General features: G+C 48.7%; 1 protein-coding gene across 9 annotated transcripts in view; it reads left to right on the top strand.

The window, feature by feature from the left end:
- Window positions 1-15,584, top strand: part of HFM1 (helicase for meiosis 1) — a 4,349,684-nt gene that overhangs the window by 4,019,716 nt on the left and 314,384 nt on the right. The gene's annotated exons all lie outside the window — the stretch shown is intronic.

Genomic DNA, 15,584 nt, shown 5'->3' with positions numbered 1-15,584 from the left:
GCAGACCTATTGAGTCTTAAGGCAGGGTGCTGCATATTAAAGAGTGAAACATTTACTTTTACATGTTCCAATAGCAAAGGCCCTAAATTGTTGTTTTTACTGGGGAAAGGCTAGCAGCCCAATTGGCAAGTACAGGATTGCAGGCTGACACTTTAGCCCTGCTAACTTCTGAATTGGACTACTGAGAAGGGTACTTCAAAGTATCAAATAATCAGTGCATTAAGTCCGATTTAATGGTTACATCAAATGTAATGTCAATGGAGGGAAAAGATAAATTTTAGCAAATTGGCCAAGGTTACCAGTGCCCCTTTACAGTTGCACACAAAGACTGTCCTGACAGACAACATTCTGCCTGCATGGGTAGATGTGTGAATGACTCCTAGGGAAAGACACAATAAAGGCCTACAATTGGAAGAGGTATTACCTCTCCCAGGCAGGAAGCCACACGGGGTGTTAGCTCAAAAGGGGAGCTTCAAAGAGGGAAGTTGTGCTGGTTCCAGACTGACTAATGGGGGTATGTAATCCTTTGGGTGAAGGCAGGACACAGCCTATTCAGATGTAAGTTGGGCTGTGACTAACTCTGCCCTCCCATCCTGCTAGTGATGGCCCATTCAGGCACACCGAAGCTCCCTATTCTCTTCCAGGGGATCCTCATCAATAGTCATAAGCACTGAATATTCCCGCCCATGTGCGGGACCCCGAAACAATATAAAAATATATATGTAAAAAAACATATATCTCGCTCCACATATATGTACGTACATATATTATCTTTCTCACACCAATGTAGCCCCAAAACTGAGGCTAAACAATGTAGACACATGTACATGTACTGCAATTAGTAAGGATACAAAAAAACACATTAGGTCAAAATACCGTAAACTTTGTGTTTTAATGAGTAAAACCACTCATAAATCCTGAAAATTGCTCATAAATAGACATTGTTAGCCCTCAGGCTGCATTGTAAAACAATAGCATAGAAAATGAAACCATTTTCAACAAAAATTGGCACCGTGCCTTTAAGGCAGCCATGACCCCAGGCTTCCCATCATGCCTCAGGGTTGACAGTTAGGTCAGTTGTTCTTTCCGGCTCCTTCAGTCAGGACCCTGGTGAAACAGCTCCCTTTCTTTTTGACTTTCTGTCAAAAAATATGCCAGTTTATGTACATTTTTAGATTTCACTCGACGTCTTTTGGACTTAGGGTGTTACTGCTACCTCTTTTAGGCTTAAAAAAGGTAATTTTTTTGTCAAAATGCCTTCCCTCTTTGACAAATGCCCTTCATGTGGAAGGAAAATGGCCAAGACTGACACTCATCCAGTGTGTATCCTGTGCCTACCAGACTCTCATTCTTCAAAATCCTGTGAACACTGCCAGGTTTTATCGACCAGAACTCTCAAAGACAGAGAGAGAAGTCGTGCTTATGGACTTTCTGAGCGAGGAAGATCTCCCAAGAAGCAGAAAAGTCGCAGGACGCGGTCGACGTCGAGAGGAATCCCGACTGGTTCACCTTCGGCGTCGGGATCGGTGTCGAAGAAGCAGTCGACGGGGACGAAGAAGACGTCTTCAGCGTCGAAAGGCAAGGTACCTCCGCTACAGACAGCGTTGAGGGGTAGGTCGCCGTTGAAGCGGAGGAGCTCGACGGCGAACCAACCGGCATCGAAGCAGCATCGGCATGCTGTGACGTCGAGGCATTCTCCGTTGACGCCTGGTCACCGGCGTTCGGCGTCGAGACAACCTCCGTCGACGACTAATCGTGGTCGTTCGACGTCGAGGGAGCCTCTGTCGACGATCAGACATCGTCGTTCGGCGTCGAAGCAGCCTACGTCGACGCCCAGTCAATGGCATTCGACGTTGAGGCAGCCTCCGTCGCAATCAGCCCAGCAGCATTCGATGTTGAGGCATCCTCCGTCGTCGCCAGATCATCGGCGTTTGACGTCAAAGCAGCCTCCGTCGTCATACGGCAGACAACCTTCAACGTCGAGACGTTCTCCGTCGAGAGACAGTCATCGGCACTCGAGGTTGAGGGAACATTCAACGTCGGAGCAGCGGCACTCGATGTCGGAGCATCCTCCGCCGTCACACAGGAGATCGGCGTCGAGGAGATCACGGTCGGCATCGAGAGGGCGTTCTTCTACTCGGCGTTCGGCGTCAAAGCAGCCACCGTCGACCGGTCAGCAGAGATCCAGGGAACGGGGTGACTCGAATTCAGGGAATGTCTCCCCTACAACAACACAGGGAAGATCACCTTTGAGGGAGAGTCAATCATTGGACCAGCCTCAGGCCCTGATGTCTCAGCAGGGTTCACCAAGATCAGCATTGGCTGCGGAGGTGGAACAATCCCCGTTACAGGATCCTCCCAGCAAAAGGAGAAGGGACTCGGGTGTGAGAGGTCGGTCGAGGTCTTCCTCTAGACAGTCTCTGGTGAGCCTGTCCTCATCCTCCTCGACATTTCGCAGTGACAGATCTTCGGACGGGGAAGTCAGCTCCTCGGACAGGGAGAGGTCCAAGTCTCCTACAAGGTCGCAGCAGGAACAAGCGGATCAACCTCCGACATGTTCGCCAGTGAGAGATCGCACCCTGAAGTCTCCTTCTGTTCGTCTTTCCCCAAGGTGGTACAGACCTCTTCACCACTGGGCCAAGGACAAGGAGACGGCGGACCGTTTGAGGGCTTATCGAGAACAAGCCTCCCGCCACAAAGAGCGGTCTCGCTCTAGAGTGCGCTCAAGTAAGAGAAGATCTAGCCACAGGGAGCAGTCTTGTTCTAGAGTGCGCTCAAGTAGGAGAAGATCTAGGTCCAGGAACGGAAGGCGGACTCATAGATCTTCAAGTTCTTCGAGGTCACGCTCTCACAGGGATTACTCTCTGACTCTGACAGACAGCCCACAATCGAGAATATCTCCAACTGGGGATATTTTCTCGTTCCAAGACATCTTGGGCAGGGGAGCCCTGAAGCTGGGAGTTCCTATAACAGCTCCTCAGGTCAAGGCGACGATCATCTTTAAAACCCTGCAGCACAGATCGGCACCCAAACCTTTGCTGCCATTGGTCCCAGGTATCATGGATCCGGTGAATGAGGTCTTCCTGACTCCGGCTACGGTGAAGTCAGTTCCAGCGAGGATTCTTGAGAAATATCGCTCTCCTGAAGAGGATCCCCTGTTCCTCAAGTCCGACCCACCACCAGATTCAGTAATCATTGTGGCGGCTAAAAAATCCAATGCGATGGCCTCCTCATCCACGGTACCGCCGGATAAGGACAGCAAGTTACAAGACTCATGGGGGAGAAGAGTGTGTAACACCTCAGCCTCTTTCTCAAGGTCGCCAATGCGGAAGCTCTGCTGGGCAGATACGATAGATCTCTGTGGGACTCGCTTCAGAGGTTTTCTGCAAAACTTCCTCAGGAAGATAGAAAGGACTTTGAGGAGATTCTGATGGAGGGCAGTCAAGTCTCCAATCAGATTGTAGGGGCGGCGGCAGATTGAGCTACTCTGGCTGCGCATGGATATGCGCATGGAATCACAGCGAGGAGATCCTCATGGTTGCGCCTAACAGCATTAAAACCTGAGGCTCAAGCCAGAATCCTAAACCTTCCTTTTTCGGGCACATCTCTCTTTGGGGCGAGTGCTGATGAAGAGATGCAACGGATGAAAACGGAGTTAGATACCCTTAAAGCCGTGGGGCTTGAAAAGAAAAAGGAATTCCGGAAGAAGTTCCGTTCTGACAACAAATGCTCTTCGAAGCAGAGGGTTCAAACCCCTCACTGGCAGAAGGGCCAGAACCAGCAAGGCCAACAAAAATCGCAATATAAAGGCCAGCGCAATTCCAAAGGAAGTGGGATTCTCCAGTATTAGGGGTGTCTTTCATAGATTCACATGCCTGAATCATTCCCCGTCGTCGGAGTGGGAGTCCCACGGTACATAAAAAAGCAATAAAATGCTATAAATATATAGTAATACCAATAGAAATGAACCAGGAAGTAAAACAGCCAATGGTACAGTAGGCAAAAACTTCCCATCTATGACTATCACAGTCATTTTGTATAGTCCAAACTACAGCCAATCAGGCGCCAGCACCCACCAGAATGTTCTCCCCAGAGGCTCAGGCTCTCAGATTTTCTACCGCACGTCGTGTGAAGGGAGTCTCCCTGAGCTCTGCTCAGTTTTTCAAACTTCTAACTTCATCTGTGTCTTCTCTTCAGGATGTCTTCAAAGAAATCTCTCTTCAGAGCCTGTGACTGCTGTGGTAAGCCTCGGCTTTTTGAGAAGGATCCACACAAAAAGTGTATCTATTGTCTTTACCCAGACCACCAGGCCTCTGATTGTAAGATCTGCAGAACCATGCCTCAGAAGACTCTCAGAGATAGAGAGGGTCGTTTACTGCTGTGGTTGAAGAGGCTAAAGGATTCTTCTAATCCTGTTTCTGAAGTAGGCAGTGTCACCTCTGCTTCCACTTCAGCCTCCAGGAAGAGATCTGCGCCTGAGGGAATGTCATCTCCCAAGGCTATACTGCCTAAAAAACAACCACCTGCTAAAGGACTGGATCAACCTTCCACTTCTCAGGCTGTCCCCACCTCCAGGGGCATGGAAGGCGCTTCTGCTTCCTCAAAGGGGAAAAAACTCAATCTTCTTCTATCTTCTGACAGGATGTTACCACAGAATTCATCTCCGCCTCCTGTGAGGTCTTCTTCAGCTTCCTCGTCGACGAGAACGACGACTTCAGTGACATCTACGGTAACATTTTCATCTCCAAAACCTAGTATGGTTATGTCCTCGTCTACGGCATCTCCAACGATGGTTTTTGTTTCTGTGAGGCCTATTTCGTCGACGTCCGTCGTCGACGCCTCGTCGTCGACGCCTTTAAAGGCTTTACCGCCGACGAAAAAGACTCCGTCGACGAGCTCGTCGTCAGGCTCTACGCCGTCGACGATAATAACACCGTCGACGAGGAGTGACTCGTCCACGAAGACGGTCCCGTCGACGAGGAGTGTCCCGTCGACGAAGGGTGTCCCGTCGACGAAGAGTGTCCCGTCGACGAAGAGTGTCCCGTCGACGAAGAGTGTCCCGTCGACGAAGAGTGTCCCGTCGACGAAGAGTGTCCCGTCGACGAAGAGTGTCCCGTCGACGATGGGTGTCCCGTCGACGAAAACTGTCCCGTCGACGACGAGTGTCCCGTCGACGAAAGGTCTTCCGTCGACGACGAGTGTCCCGTCGACGACGACTATTTCGTTGCCGAAAAGTGTCCCGTCGACGAGAGGTGGTCCGTCGACGACAAATCCATCGGAAGTTAACCCTCCGACGACGCCGCAGTTATCCTCATGCACGGCACTACAGGTGTGGTCTCCGTCGACGGTGTTTTTAACACCACGCCAAGCAGCAGAACAACTGCGCAACACTGTAATGAGGCTTTCACCCCTGCGTGTTTCACCTCACAAGGTGTCCTCTGAAGTCCCAGACCAACTACTGGATTCTGACAGTGACAATGAGATGGTCCAGAATACTTTTGGACAAGCCACTAGTCCATCGGAGTTACATATTAAACTTCAGGATGATGAATATGAGGATCCTCACTCTCCTGCTGAAGTATCGATGCCTGTCACTACCCCTGTTGCTCAAGTGCCTTTGGATTTAATATCCAACTTGCAATTTATGCTGGACGATTACTATCGGAGGTTTCCACCTTCGGAATCGGCAGGTTCTGGACAAGCAACTCCAATTTCGGAAACGCCTCCACCCGTGCTCCCATCGGTGTGCCCACCTTCACACCCACAACCTGCTCACGAAGAGGACCCGCAATCCTCGGAAGATGACGACCAACGGGAAGAAGGAGAAGTGGATGATTTATCGGAGTGGGAGGACTATCAGGTCCAATCTCCTTCAACATCTCCTCAGACTGCGTCGGCCTCCCCTCCTGTTGATGTAGCAAATTTTCACTTGCTGATGGAGCGTGCAACCGCACGTTTTCATATGAAAATGGAGCATACTCAACAAGAATGTTTCCTTTACGATTTTAAAGATCAGCCCAGACGACAAATTAGGACAATACCCATTGTGGAATTCATCTGGAAGGAAGGTGTTAAGGTGATGTCAACGCCGGCTTCCATTCCTCCAGTCTTGCCAAGAATTGATAAAAAATATAAAGCTCCAGACAAGACGCCTGCCTGTCTCATTGGACAAGCAAAACTTGACTCGGTAATTGTCCAGGCGGCCCAGAAAAGGGCCAGAAATCCGTCCTCTGCAGTTACGGCGCCGCCGGATAGAGATGGCAGACGCCTAGACTCAATAGGAAAACGAGTTTCCACCATGGCTGCAACGACTGTCCGTGCTGCCAACGCATTAGCCATCTTAGGTCGTTACGACCGTCAAATGTGGTCTGACATTTCACCATTTATCGATCTCCTCCCTGAGCCATCCAAGGCGGAGGCACTCCAGATTCTCAATGAAGGTCAAAGGACCTCTGAAGAGATAATTGATTCAGCTGTTGATGTGGCATCTACAGGTTTTCGCCAATTAGCAGGGGCTGCGGTTCTCCGTAGACAGGGGTGGTTACGTTCCACTGCCTTCAGACAGGAAGTACAAAACCGAGTTCTAGACATGCCATTTGATGGCGAATATTTATTCGGCCCCAAGGTAGAGGAGGCCTTACAGACTATCAAGAAGGATACCGAAACGGCCAAATCCTTGGGCACTCTACAATTTCACAAGCCGCCCTTTCGAGGAGCGAGAGGACGAGGAACGTCCTTCAATAGAGGTGGATACCAGCAACAACATCAGCAATCCTCATACCGTCAGGGTAATCAGCGCTACCAAAATCAGCGCTACCAGTCTTATGGGCAGAAAAGATCTCAATACACCCCAAACAGGGGTAAGGCTACCTACCGCGGCAAGGACAAGCGACAATGATATTTTTCACCTGCCACCACCGTCTTTCCACCCTCTCAAAAGACTTGGCGGAAGAATCTCCAAATTTTACTCCAATTGGCAGTCGATAACAACGGACAAATGGGTCCTGGATATTGTCGCCAGGGGCCATGCCCTAGAATTCGAAAAATTTCCCCCAAATGTACCGCCAAAGGGCCCGCCTCCAGCTCACCTGAAGGAGCTGCTTACCCAAATCAAAATGATGATACAAAAAGGAGCTATCGAGACCGTTCCTCAGAGGATGAGAGGACTAGGATTTTACTCCAGGTTCTTCCTGATCAGAAAGAAGAACGGGGAGTGGCGCCCGATCCTCGATCTTCGTGCATTAAACAAATATCTAAGGAAATTGACGTTCCGGATGCTCTCTCTTCAAGAAATTTTGCATCTACTAACAGCAGGAGATTGCATGGTCACCCTAGACCTCCAAGATGCATATTTCCACATCCCCATCCTACCTCGCCACAGGAAATTCCTTCGCTTCAGGGTGGCTGGCAGGGACTACCAATTCAAAGTCCTTCCTTTTGGACTACGGTCAGCTCCAAGAGTTTTTACGAAGGTTTTAGCTCCAGTAGCTGCGCACCTCCGGCTGGAGGGAATACAAATTTTCCCATATCTGGACGATTGCCTTATAAAGGCCAATTCTCATGGCACCGTTCAACGTCACCTTCAACAGTGTCTCCACCTGTTTCAGTCTCTAGGCCTGACAATAAATTTCTCCAAATCCCAAATGCAATCGTCTCAAAGAATAGCATTCTTAGGAGCAATGTTGGACACTCACAAATGCAAAGCTTTCGTCTCCAAGGAGAGACAAATGAAAATAAGTCGGCTAGCACAAGATCTCATGCAAAGAAGGTCAGTTTCTGTCCGACTTTACAAATCCTTTCTGGGGATGGCATCGGCTTGTATTCCATTACTTCCAAATTGCCGGCTTCAAATGAGGCCGCTGCAGGAGGAACTAGCCTTGCAGTGGCAACAGGTTTCAGGCACTTTCGAGGACCTCATTCAAATCACACCACTCATGAAGGAGTCTCTTCTGTGGTGGACACAGAGGTGTCATCTCAGTCAGGGTCATGCGTTCCTTCAAGAACCACCAAGTCTCACCATCACTACAGATGCATCCCTCGAGGGCTGGGGGGCTCATCTGCAAGGCCTCACGATCAGTGGCAAATGGACTGTGCAACAGAAACTGTGGCACATCAATCGTTTGGAACTGAGAGCCATTTTTCTTGCCCTCAAGGCGTTTTGTGCCATCATTCAGAACACCAATGTGTTGATAAGAACAGACAACACAACAAGTATGCACTACGTCAACAAACAGGGAGGAACTCGATCTCTTCTCCTGTCTCAAGAGGCGCAGGAATTATGGACATGGGCTCTTCACCACAATGTACAGTTGCATGCGGTGCATGTTCCGGGAACGGAAAACGTCCTTGCGGATGCACTCAGCAGGACAACAATCACCAACCACGAATGGGAGCTTCACCAGAACACAGTGGACCACATCTTTCATCAGTGGGGTTGGCCAGACCTGGACCTATTTGCGACAAGTACCAACAGCAAATGCCTGAGCTTCGCCAGCTGGCACCCCCACAAGAATTCTCTGGGGAATGCATTCTCCCTCGATTGGTCCCTGAGGTTTGCGTACGCTTTCCCACCGATTCCGTTAGTCCCCAAGGTTCTGCGGAAGATGAGGAAGGAACCTTGCCGACTGATCCTGATCGCGCCCAGATGGCCGCGCCAATATTGGTTTACGGAGCTCCTCCTACTATCAGAGAGCAAACCAATTCAGTTACATCCAATCCCGAACTTGCTCAGTGTTCAGGAAGGTCAAATCTTCCATCCGGACCCAGCATCGCTGAGATTAGCGGCTTGGCTCCTGAACACCATGAGTTTGCACACTTGAACATCCCTGCAGACTGTAAAGAGGTGTTGGCCAAAGCTAGAGCACCCGCAACCATCAAGACTTACAGTCTCAAATGGAAACGCTTCTGTATCTGGTGCCGTTCAGCAGGTGTTCACCCTTTTTTAGCAAAGCCTGAGGAAATTCTTCCTTTTTTCTTGCAGTTGGCACGAACAGGTCTGTCCCATGCTACTTTGAAGGTATTTCTGGCTGCAATATCCAGATATCGACAGGATGGGTCCAATTCTCTGTATTCATCAAGAATTATCCAACAGTTCTTTAAAGGCCTCTTCAGAATGTTCCCTCCAGTACGTCGTCCACCTCCTTTGTGGCATCTGAATGTGGTCCTGGGTCAACTCATGCGTCACCCATTTGAGCCCATCCATCGAGCTGACTTGAAGTATCTTTCGTGGAAGGTATCACTGCTTTTAGCCTTAACATCCGCCAAGAGAGTTAGTGATATCCAAGCTTTCACTGTTCATCATCCTTTCCTCCAATTCACTAGCGATTCTGTCATACTTCGCACAAATCCCAAATACATTCCTAAAGTACCTTCGGATTTTCATCTGAACGAACCTGTTGTTCTTAAATCATTTTTTCCAGACCCGCAAACTCCTGCGGAAAGAGCTTTACACTCGCTTGACATTAGAAGATGTCTTAAATTCTATCTACAAAGAACTTCTGCTGTACGCACCTCTGACCAGTTGTTCATTACCTACGGTGCGATTCGTAAAGGGCAGGCAGTATCAAAACAGACTATTGCAAGATGGATATCTGCTGCCATTGCCTTTTGCCATGCACAGGCTGGGAGACCTTTACCATCTGCGCCCAGAGCGCACTCTACAAGAGCAGTCTCCTCATCTACGGCCTTATTCGCTGGAGTCCCACTTCAGCAGATCTGCAAGGCGGCGACTTGGGCGAGTCGCCATACCTTTACCAGACATTACTGTCTAGAGTCCATCAGCGAGGCTGATACTTCTGTGGGTCGAGCTGTTCTACGGAATCTGTTTCATTAAGGTGAGCCTCTGTTTCCCACCTCCTTGTTTTTCTGCTGTCAGACGCTTCTTATGTTATGTTTTCACATATTTTCTTGATTGCATTATGTTATGCTTTATATGATATGTGTTTATTCTCTTTGCATTGTTATTTGCATTACTAGCTGACAAGCTGGGTGTTATGAGCGTCTGTTCAGCAAAGATATGTACTGCTAGCTACTCTGATTCAGGCATGTGAATCTATGAAAGACACCCCTAATACTGGAGAAGAACAATAGTTACTTACCTGTAATCTGTGGTTCTCCAGTATTGGTGTCTTTCATAGATTCACATGCAACCCGCCCACCTCCCCTCAGAGGCTTTCTAGGCTATTATGGTTTACCTTCACTCCTTGCGAGAAAATCTGAGAGCCTGAGCCTCTGGGGAGAACATTCTGGTGGGTGCTGGCGCCTGATTGGCTGTAGTTTGGACTATACAAAATGACTGTGATAGTCATAGATGGGAAGTTTTTGCCTACTGTACCATTGGCTGTTTTACTTCCTGGTTCATTTCTATTGGTATTACTATATATTTATAGCATTTTATTGCTTTTTTATGTACCGTGGGACTCCCACTCCGACGACGGGGAATGATTCAGGCATGTGAATCTATGAAAGACACCAATACTGGAGAACCACAGATTACAGGTAAGTAACTATTGTTCATCAGCGCCAAGGCAACAACTTCAATAAGCCTCAGCAGAAACAATGAGTCTTCACTTCCTCCAGCGCCGTTGTCCACTCCAGTGAGGGGAAGCATTGCACATCACAGGACAGAGTGGCAGGCCATTACAAAAGATCAATGGGTGTTGTCTACGCTGCAGAATGGGTACTGTCTTCGTTTTCATCGTCTACCTCCATCCGTTCCTCCGATGCCAACGTCAAGCCACCAGCTACAACTGCTAAAGAAAGAAGTAGCGACACTCCTCGAAAAATCAGCCATCGAGAGGGTGCCGGTGGCTCAAAGGGGGAAAGGAGTCTATTCGAGGTATTTTCTGGTCAGAAAAAAAGGGCCAGAAGGCGGAGTACAGGCCCATTCTGGACCTGAGAACACTCAATCTACATGTCAGAAAAGAAAAGTTTCGCATGTTGGCGCTTCATCAAATATATCCACATCTCAGGAAGGGGGATTGGATGTGTTCGCTGGACCTTCAAGATGCATACTTTCATGTCCCGATACGGCTCGATGACAGGAGATTCCTTCGGTTCCGGGTGGGGACCTCCCACTACCAGTTCAAAGTCCTACTGTTTGGGTTGAAGTCGGCCCCCAGGGTGTTCACGAAGTGTGTCGCAGTGGTGGCGGCAGCTCTGTGCCGCAGGGGGCTCTTCGTATACCCATACCTAGACGATTGGCTGTTGAAAGGTCCTTCCCCAGACAACGTAAGGAACCAATTCCAGACCTGCATAGAGCTCTGTCAGCGGCTAGGCCTACATGTCAACTACAGCAAGTCTGTCTCCCAACCCACTCAGAAGATTCACTTCCTAGGAGCTCTGCTAGACTCCAAAGTAGGAAAAGTGTTTCCTTCGGAGGAGAGACAGTTTTCTGTAACGCTCAAGTGCCAGCAAGTTCTTCGCAGCAGGACTCAGAAAGTGCGAAAAATAGCCTCCCTCTTAGGGTCGATGACCTCATGCATCTTAGTACCGAACGCCAGACTTCGGATGCGTCCTCTTCAGCAGGATCTGGAGGACAAATGGGACCAGCAATCAGCTCGCTGGAATGATCAGATCACTTTGTCAGAGGTAGCTCGAGCTTCCATCCCGTGGTGGACAAAGAAGCGGAACATGCAGGTGGGAGTTCTCTTCCATCAAACTCCTCCTACACAAACGATAATCACAGACGCGTCTTTACAAGGCTGGGGAGCGCACATGGGGCCTCTCCAAGTGCAGGGTCTGTGGTCTTCCAAAGAAAGCACCTACCACATCAACTTGCTGGAATTGAGAGCAGTCCACCTGGCCCTCAAAGCGTTCCTTCCCTCGCTTCAGGAGGCAGCGGTTCTAGTACAAACGGACAACACCACCACGATGTATTACTTGAACAAGCAGGGAGGAACTCGCTCAAGGACTCTATCACTGGAAGCTCAGCGCATCTGGCATTGGCTTCTGGCTCGCAAGTTGTCTGTTCAAGCAGTCCACCTCCCAGGAGAGCAGAATGTGAGGGCGGACGCTCTAAGTCGACACTTCGAAGACAGAGAGGACTGGGTTCTCAACGACGAAGTGCTAGAAGGTATTTTCCAGTCTTGGGGTCGTCCTTCCATAGACCTTTTCGCGGACGACGTAAACAGCAAATGCCCAAGCTTCGCCTCAAGGTTCTACCGATCAGGATCGAGAGGGAATGCTCTTTTGATCGACTGATCAGGGGAATTTGTGTACGCCTTTCCACCCCTTCCACTGATCCCGAAGGTGGTGAGCAAGCTGAACCAATCGTGCACAACAATGATCCTGATTGCCCCCGACTGGACGAGACAATGGTGGTACACGGACCTGCTTCACCTGTCAGTGTCTCCTCACAAGAGGCTTCCATGCAGGCCGGACCTGTTATCGAAGATGAACGGGAGGATTCACCATCCCAACCTTCCGTCACTGAGCTTAGCAGCATGGCTCCTGAGGTCATTCAGTACGGCCATCTAGGACTGCCACAAGACTGCATGTCCATTCTGAGAGAAGCAAGACGTCCTTCCACAAGACACTCTTACGCATGCAAGTGGAAGCGGTTCTATATGTGGTGCATGCAGAATGGTCATAATCCGGTGAAGGGTCAGGAAGAAGCGGTTCTTCCCTACTTGTTGTACTTGGCTAAAGCAGGGTTGAAGTTTAATTCCATTAAGGTGCATTTAGCTGCTATAACAGCTTATAGGCGATCACCTTCACAAACCTCTTTTTTCCAGTTGCCAGTGGTAAAGGATTTCCATCAGGGTCTGAAAAAGGTGTACCCTCCTGTACGTCCTTCTTCTCCTCCCTGGGAGCTGAACCTAGTACTATCAAAGTTGATGGGCCCTCCTTTTGAGCCCATTCATAAAGCTACTTTACAGCATATTTTCTGGAAAGCGGATTTTTTGGTAGCGATTACGTCAGCCCGTAGGGTGAGCGAGATTCAAGCTCTCTGTACCAAGGAACCATATACAGTGTTTCAGTTGAATAGAGTGGTGCTGAGAACGCACCCTTCGTTCCTGCTGAAAGTGGTATCAGATTTTCATGTTAATCAATCAATTTCTCTGCCCACTTTCTTTCGCAATCCCTCTACTCCAGCTGAGAGGGCTTTACACTCTTTAGACCTGAAAGGGGTTTTAAAATTCTATCTAGACAGGTCCAAGTCTATTCGTCATTCTGATCAGTTATTTATTAACTATGGATCGATCAGAACTGGCCATGCAGCGTCGAAACGTTCCATTTCCAGATGGATTGTTTCGTGTATCAAACTTGCTTACCAATTGGCACAAAAACCTCTGGGGGTTACCCCTAAGGCGCATTCCACTAGAGGTAGAGCTGCCACGGCGGCTTTCCTGCATAATGTGCCCATGTCTGAGATTTGTAAAGCGGCGACCTGGAGGTCTGTCCATACATTTACCAGACATTACTGTCTAGATTCTGACACGAAAGCAGATACCCAGGTGGGTCAGGCCTCCCTGAGGAATCTGTTTAGCAGCTGAGTTATTGGCTGTTATTATATGGTTGGGTCATGTACTTCTCATTTACCTGCAGGTGGTTGATGGTCTTGCTATTCTATTCAGTGCTTATGACTATTGATGAGGATCCCCTGGAAGAAAAGGATAAGTTACTTACCTGTAATCCTAGTTCTCTTCCAGGGGTATCCTCATCAAAGTCATAAGCAACCCACCCGCCAGGTAAATGAGATTTGGTACTATTACAATCCTATGGTTGAGCCCTGTCTTCAGGGTTATGCAAAGAACAACTGACCTAACTGTCAACCCTGAGGCATGATGGGAAGCCTGGGGTCATGGCTGCCTTAAAGGCACGGTGCCAGTTTTTGTAGAAAATGGTTTCATTTTCTATGCTTTTGTTTTACAATGCAGCCTGAGGGCTAACAATGTCTATTTATTAGCAATTTTCAGGATTTATGAGTGGTTTTACTCATTAAAACACAAAGTTTACGGTATTTTGACCTAATGTGTTTTTTTGTATCCTTACTAATTGCAGTACATTTACATGTGTTTACATTGTTTAGCCTCAGTTTTGGGGCTGCATTGGTGTGAGAAAAATAATATATGTACGTACATATATGTGGAGCGAGATATATGTTTTTTTACATATATATTTTTATATTGTTTCCGGGGTCCCGCACATGGGCGCGAATATTCAGTGCTTATGACTTTGATGAGGAAACCCCTGGAAGAGAACTAGGATTACAGGTAAGTAACTTATCCTTGTGTGGCTATTTAGGAGGAATATACAAAGACCAAAGGTCAAATAAACCATAAACCATGAACCATAAACCATAAACTGTCAAATAAACCCAGGATACATGCTGCAGGCACCAGCTAGTTAGGACAAGAAAATGCCAACTTTCTAAAAGTAAAACACACAAGATGATGGACGGAATGTTGCACAATGGCAAAACATTCACCCCCAGTCACAGATATGGGTTTAATCCATCGCCATTTTGCTCACCAAGCCACCCCAGTTCAGACATGGCCATATGCAAATCAGTCTTGACCCTGTGCCTCATGGGAACAGTCCAGCCCGAACTGCCAAGCCATGTCTTCCCTGGGCCGGAATCAAGCATCCTAGGACCGGTTTCTGGCTATCAGCCGTCTTCAGCCAGGATAGCTTAACTCCAGTGGCTTAGTGAGCACGGGACCCACGTCTGGACATACCCTTCCCACATAGGGTGAAGAGCAAAACACACAAGATGATGGACGGAATGTTGCACAATCGCAAAACATTCACCCCCAGTCACAGATCTGGGTTTAATCCATCGTTATTTTGCTCACCAAGCCAACCCAGTTCAGACATGGCCATATGCAAATCAGTCTTGACCCTGTGCCTCATGGGAACAGTTCAGCCCGAACTGCCAAGCCATGTCTACCCTGGACCGGAATCAAGCATCCTAGGACCGGTTTCTGGCTATCAGTCGTTTTAAGCCAGGATAGCTTGACTCCAGTGGCTTAGTGAGCACGGGACCCACGTCTGGGCATACCCTTCCCACATAGGGTGAACAGCAAAACACACAAGATGATGGACGGAAGTTGCACAATGGCAAAACATTCACCCCCAGTCACAGATCTGGGTTTAATCCATCGTTATTTTGCTCACCAAGCCACCCCATTTCACACATGGCCATATGCAAATCAGTCTTGACCCTGTGCCTCATGGGAACAGTTCAGCCCGAACTGCCAAGCCATGTCTACCCTGGACCGGAATCAAGCATCCTAGGACCGGTTTCTGGCTATCAGTCGTTTTAAGCCAGGATAGCTTGACTCCAGTGGCTTAGTGAGCACGGGACCCACGTCTGGGCATACCCTTCCCACATAGGGTGAACAGCAAAAAACACAAGATGATGGACGGAAGTTGCACAATGGCAAAACATTCACCCCCAGTCACAGATCTGGGTTTAATCCATCGTTATTTTGCTCACCAAGCCACCCCAGTTCAGACATGGCCATATGCAAATCAGTCTTGACCCTGTGCCTCATGGGAACAGTCCAGCCCAAACTGCCAAGCCATGTCTTCCCTGGACCGGAATCAAGCATCCTAGGACCGGTTTCTGGCTATCAGCT

The sequence above is a fragment of the Lissotriton helveticus genome, chromosome 1_1 (genome assembly GCF_964261635.1).
Source record: "Lissotriton helveticus chromosome 1_1, aLisHel1.1, whole genome shotgun sequence".
Taxonomy (NCBI): domain Eukaryota; kingdom Metazoa; phylum Chordata; class Amphibia; order Caudata; family Salamandridae; genus Lissotriton; species Lissotriton helveticus.
This window is presented reverse-complemented; position numbering and strand designations above follow the sequence as displayed.